The sequence below is a fragment of the Colius striatus genome, chromosome 7, assembly GCF_028858725.1.
Source record: "Colius striatus isolate bColStr4 chromosome 7, bColStr4.1.hap1, whole genome shotgun sequence".
Classification (NCBI taxonomy): domain Eukaryota; kingdom Metazoa; phylum Chordata; class Aves; order Coliiformes; family Coliidae; genus Colius; species Colius striatus.
Genome location: NC_084765.1, coordinates 14,902,284 through 14,908,842, shown reverse-complemented (window position 1 = coordinate 14,908,842; position 6,559 = coordinate 14,902,284).

Here is a 6,559-nt window from a genome sequence, read left to right as displayed (position 1 = left end):
TGCGGCGCTGGCCGGGGCTCGCCAGCTCCGGCCGGGAAAAGCGCCGGCGCCTTTTTGGAACGACTTCCGTGCTTGCCGGGGGGCGGCCGCGGCTGCCGCACGCCCGTCGGTAACCGCCCCTCAACGGCGGCGCCCCGGAGGCTGAGGGCATCCCGGGCACGGCGGGCCCGCCTCCCTCTCCCCGGCGTGGCCCGCAGCTGCGGGTGCCGGCGGTGCCAGGCACGGGGCGAGGGGTGGCACACCCCATGCGTCGCGCTCGGCCGCGGGTCCCTCCCGCCGCCGCTGCCCGCTCCGGCCCGCCTGGCCGCCCGCCTGTGTTCGCGCTTTTCCCCTAACTTGCGTTCCTGTGGCTCCCTGCTGACACTCTCCCACTCTTTCCTCTCACATCCCTATTTCTTGCATGGACCCCTGTGCCCTTTCACCCTTTATGCTCCACCTTGACTTCTTGCAACCCCTCATTTTTCTCTTTCGCTCAGTTCATAGCTTTCTGTTGCCTCCATCTTAAGACTCGCGGGTTCCTGGCGGACCCTCTCCCTGCGGGGCTGGCTATGTGTTCCAGCCCTTGAGCCCCCACGCCAGGAACGGGTCCTTCCTAGATCGCCTCCCCACCCCATCTTCCTGCCAAGGTCATCCAGAGGCTGCAAAAATGTTAATGTTGGCAAGGCAAGGAACGTGTAATGTGGGATACTACTGAGTAGGACACAGCGACTCAGGCTTATTGAGGTGACCCTGGGACTACCTTCAGTCTGTTTTTACTTGAGGATTAATATTTAAGCATGCAGGAAGCCTCTTTACATGTAACACGATCTTGCTCAAAAGTTTCACTTCATAACAAAACAAACAGGTACTTAAATAGTAGATGATTAAGTAATCTTCTATTTGCAGCCTGAGCAAAAGTCGTGCTCAGTATTTATCACGTCAAGGGAACAGTTTCTTCTATAAAGCAAAAAAAATAAAAATCTGTGCAATTCTTTGTGCAGTCGATTGGTATTGTGTTCCTGAGGACCAAATGTATGAGAACAGCAGTCTGAGATCCCACATAAGCAACCTGATTTCTATCAGTGGAGACGTGCAAATAAAGAGAGGGCAGCACTTGGCCCATCACCGTCCAGTGGGACTGGGACAGACACTGCAACCTTTGTGTTTATCAAATCTCTGTGTGAGAGGGATTTCTACTTGAAACAAGAAACTGCAAATCTGCACTATCAAGTCAGATAGGCATTGGAGTGAAATGTGTGGCAAGTAAACTCAGTGAGATGAAAGCAAACTGTTCTCTGTACAGCAAAGACACACATGGCTGTGACGGGGGGATTGAGTGTTGTTCTTGCAATTTCAGTTAAAATAGTTCATAAGACAGTAACATTGTCATTAAGTGGGAAGAGAAGGATAAGCTTTCCATTTTTGGGGTGAGCTAGGTGAACTAGAGAATGGGAAGAAATTCAATAGCTTTCCATAATGAAGGCTTTGCCCTGCAGAAATCAAGGGGGATGATCCCTAGCAGAAGCAGCAAAGGAAGCAGAGGTATTTAGATGGGAAAAAATGCAGTTAATTTGATAGCATAGAGGATTTTCTGAAAGGCCAATGGGCTCTCAGAACTTGGTTTTCTAATTGCTTTTGAAAATCCTTCCGAGAGCTTCATTATGTCTTAGCATTTAAATACCTAAAAGAAAATAAAATCTGCTCCTTGATCCTTAGCCAAACTCTTCGTCTGCACATCCTGGCCTTTATTTAAGTGACAAGCCAGCCAGTGCAAGGAGTAGGGGCATGTTTGTATTTGCATATTGTCCCTTCTGCTTCAAAAGTAGGTGATGGTATTGAGATGTTTGGGGTTTTGCATTTGTTCTTTTTTTCTAATGCAGTATCTGCCTTCACTAGTTGCCAGATGAAGCTTCACCTGGTCTCACAAACGAGATATTTCACTGTATCATTGATGCAAATATTCAAAATAAGTTAACACTTCAGGGTGGGTTTTCATGCTGTGTTATTAGCTAAAAACTTAGCAGAGGTGAAGGGAAAACTACATGCATGCCCTGACTCTCCCATCTCAAACAGGCACTGGGAAACTCAGTCTCATTAGCTTTGCTTGGGAGAGGGTTGATATTTTTGTGATTTCCAGACAATTCCTTCCACAAATCTTTTAGAAACAGAGATTCGGAAGTCTTAATGGAAAATACAGTATTTATATGTAATAAAGAGATGACTCCTATGGCAAAGATTTTACGTCCTGAATGTAAGGTGAAAACTTGTTGTTGTTGTTTATTTAATGCCAGATTAATTCCATGTGACTCACAAGATTGTTCACAGGATTATGTCCATTTTTCCACTATCAAAATAAGTGATATATTGATGATAAGTAATCTCTTGTAAGTGAGGGACACCTTAGAATGTAAATTAGGAATTTGAATAGAGCAGAAGTACTATACATTTTATCTAAATGCAAGCTCTGATAGAACCAGGTCCTGGCATAAATCCATAACCAGTGTAGAAACACTAAGCAACAGATAAAGCAAGCAAAGGGAATACAGAATCGATGGCTTCATAACACAGTCAGATTTGTCTTCGTCTGGGCATGCCACGCTTTTGGTGGGGGTTTTTTGTTGATGGTTTCACTGGCAATTTCCTGTCCTAGCGCAGGCAAGAGAGATCTCATGGGCTCATCACAACTTTTATTCTATATAAACTGCAGGGATTTAACAAAAAATAGAAAATACTTCTAGTTTGGAGTGTGTGATATTTTTAACTCATTAACAGTAGCCAAAAGAGAGCAGTAATTGCATGGGTGTAAATTTATGGGGGTTGGGTATAGCAAAAAAGAGCACTAAGTATTTCTGTGCAAGTTTGTGCTTGAAGATGCGTCTACTTGGCTGTGTTTGTGGTGCACAAGGGAAAAAAGAAAGAAAGCAAGAGAAGTCCCATCTTCAGCAGGGCTGCTACTCTGACAGTTTGTTTTCTGAAGGATTCCATGTTGTTCAATCTACTGCATGTAGCCCCGTTGACTCCATGTGTGTGCAGTAGGTCTGTGGCTCATGAGGACATATTTCTTTTTAAAATTAACTGCTGTACACGTCCATAGTAGCTTGGCCCTTTTTCTTCCCCTCTCTGTATTTTTTTTCCACTGCTTTATTCTCCTGTTGAAGAAAACGCAGTCCATGGGCTCCACCAGTCCCTCTTAGCAGAGTCCTCCCCTGACACCCAGGACATCAGGAAAACTCAAAATTCTGTATTGTTAAACATGTTTTAAACATGTTTCAAACATGTCCAAAAAAGACAGACTTTTCCAAAAGCAATTGCCTTTGCTGTTCAAGCAGTCTGTGAGCTTTTACAGGAAATAGAGCATAGTAATGTTTATAGGAAAATGTTGGTACAACCATAAAGCTCTGTGTTTTCCAGCTGGTTATTATTCAGGGAGGTTGTCCTACCTCTAGCAATGGCTCCAGCTCCATGTAGGTTCGTCTGTGGTTTGCGTACTGATCATTGCGCTACTTCCCGACACTTCTAATGTCTCAAGTAATCTGGTGTTTCCCCCTGTACATGAGCACATACTGGCCTGTTTGCATTTTATACAGATTTATTTCCTGATGCCTAGAGAAATCCAGAACGTGCCTTTGCCTCCCTCATGATGGCAATTCTCATAATGATAATAAAGTATTAGATGTAGACTGCAGAATTAATGTCTCAGTGAAATAAAGAGGAGACACTGAAAACTCTCCTCTGGAGAACCCTTTTTGAGGTTATTTACTGAGCTAGAAAGGCAACACATCACCTTCGTATTTGAAAGTTTTATTCCCAGGCATAAAACCAATAAATGCTGTGTGTATGTGTGTGTGCACATGTATATGGGAAAGTTTGTATTTGTAGAGACGAACATGTCTATAGCTAAGCAGGATCCAGAGTGCAGGTCCATTATGGGACTTTATGGGTTTCTGACTGGTTTATATCCTATCAAAATGAGCACATTAAAATATTATTTAAAAGATTAACAGGGGAGGAAAAATATTCTCCATTTAAAAAAAATTCTCTATTCTACAGCATGGAAGTAAATCATAAAATCTAAAATATTTACAGTTTATAGAGTCATAGAATGATTTGGGTTGGAAGGGACCTTTAAGGATCCTGTAGTTCCATGCCATTAGCAGGACACCTTTCACTAGAGCAGGTTGCTCAGTCCATCCTGACTTTAAACAATTCTCTGTGCAACCTGTTCACAACCACCCTCATCACAAAAACAAAAGGACCGAGGACTCTATAGTTGGATCTATCACTGCAGGTGGGGTCTCACCAGAGCAAAGCAAAATGGCAGAATCACTGCCGTCGACCTACTGGCCACATGTCTTTTGATGCAGCCCAGTATTACAATTGGCTTTCTGGGCTGTGATGTCCAGGTTTTCTCAATCCCTTCATTCCCTCAGCCTGTCTTGATACTGGAGATTGCCTTGACCCAGGTGCAGGACCTTGCACTTAGACTCAAACATGAGTTCTCATGTGCCCGCTTCTTGAGCTTACCCAGGTCCCTTCGGATGACATCCCATCCCTCAGGCATTTCAACTGCACCACTCAGCTTCGAGTCATCTGCAAGTTTGCTGAGGGTGCACTCAGTCCCGCTGTCTGTGTATTCTTGTGTTCTTTCAAGGATACATCTCTGATTCCACTGCCTGAGCATTGCCTTCTTGCCGTTTAGAGTGAGCTGCAGGTCCTTACTCTACCGTGCTGCACTCCTGCCTTCCTTTTGTGATTTCTTACAAGTGGGAGCTGAGAACTACAAGCGCTTCAACAAAAAGTGTCCTTAAAGAGGTCCAGCTCTGTTCAGCTCATTTACTCCTGAGGGCTGTTTCCTGGGAGGTCCCATCCACTAATTCGTTAAATAGAAATTCAGGGTCCTGACTCTACTCTTTATTTGGACCATATCCCTCAAGACTGTGAATTTCACCAGAGCATGATCACTGCAGCCCAGGCTGCCACCAATCCTCTTCTCTCTAACTGGTTCATCTGTGTCAGTGAGCAACAGGTCTAATAACACTTCTCCTCTGGTCAGGCTGCCTATCACCTGGGTTAATAAATTATCCTCAATGTGCTCCAAGAGTTTTCTGGGTTGCTAACAGCTTGCTGTGCCGTTTTCCAGGAGATAGCAGGGTGACTGGAGTGCTCCAGCAGGGTCAGAGCATGCCAGCACAATGTTTCCTGTGGTCAGAGTAAGAACCCTTCATCAGCAGGCTCCCCTTGATCAAGTGGCCCACAGTAAACACCAGCCACGAGGTTTCCTTTACTGGCTTGGCCCCTAGTTTTAACTTATAAGCTATCCTGTCAACCTGTTTATCACTGTTTGTAACAGCTCTGTGCAGTCAATCCACTTTTTTATGTGGAGGACATCCCTTCTTCCTCTCTGTCTGTCCCCTCTGAAGAGTTTCTAGCCACGGGCTGCAAAGCTCCAGTTGTGTGATTGGTCCCACCACATTTCAGTACTAGCAATTAGATCGTAGCTGCTCAGTGGTTTCCAATGCCTCCTGGTTTTTACCCATCAGTTTTCTCTCTGTGTACCATCCTTTAAAGCTATTAGATGTAACATGTTAAAAGGCATTGAGGAGAGTTCAATAGAAACTCTTAAATAAACTGAAAAATCTAGAACACCCTACCTCAAATAAAAGTTCTAATGCAGTCAAAATTTCTGTTCCTCACTCAGGTGCTACATGTCCCAGGTTAGAAACCCACCAAAAAGAGCTCTGATTTATCTAGTGATCAATTCACTAGTGGTTCAGTGATATATACTTCTCCACAGCTAGGAGATGGTAATAGCTGGAGTGTTACAACATGTGCAAAGAGAGGTGAAGGCTTGTCCTGGGAAACATCATCAGATAATTTGTGGGGAAAGAACATGACGTAACCAAATGGTTAGATTACAAAACAGAATATAAGTAGGGCAAATCCTTTAATGTCCATTTTCATTAAAGCTATCTAGCTGAGCATCTAGCAGAAAATTGTACTCATGATGAGAGAGAAGCTTTAAGGAGGAAGCAGCAGAGGATCGCAGCCCAGCTCAAAGCTAAAATCTGGTGGCTGGTGGATGAGACCAACTTTTGATGGCATTTTAGTTTTTGTTGGGCTTATACTCAACATGAATGCACAGTGTCACATGGGATGAGGGCCATGCAGAATCTAGGAAAGGAGCCAGAAATTGGCCTGGAAAAGGTGCATAGTGGTCATTAGAGCCTCAGTAACCTGATGATGTTCATTTCATGTTTTCAAAAGCAACTGGTGGCTTTCAGTGGATGGTCTAGGTATCATAAGTACCACTTTGTCACAGAAAATTTCAGAAGTTCTGCTCTGTTCTGTGATATTTTCCAATCATCCACCATAAATTGCAACATCCAAAGTCACCAATCACTTCAAAGTCTTGTCTGTGGGCAACAGGCATTTTCTGAATTACTCTAAAATCAGTCTGAGCCACTAATGAGATAAAGTTTTTTTACCACTGTGTTTATTTAAAGCCAACCACTGTTACATTCCCCAGAGGAAAACAATGCTAGCACTGTCAGCAAGCAATACATTGATTTTGAATCAGCAA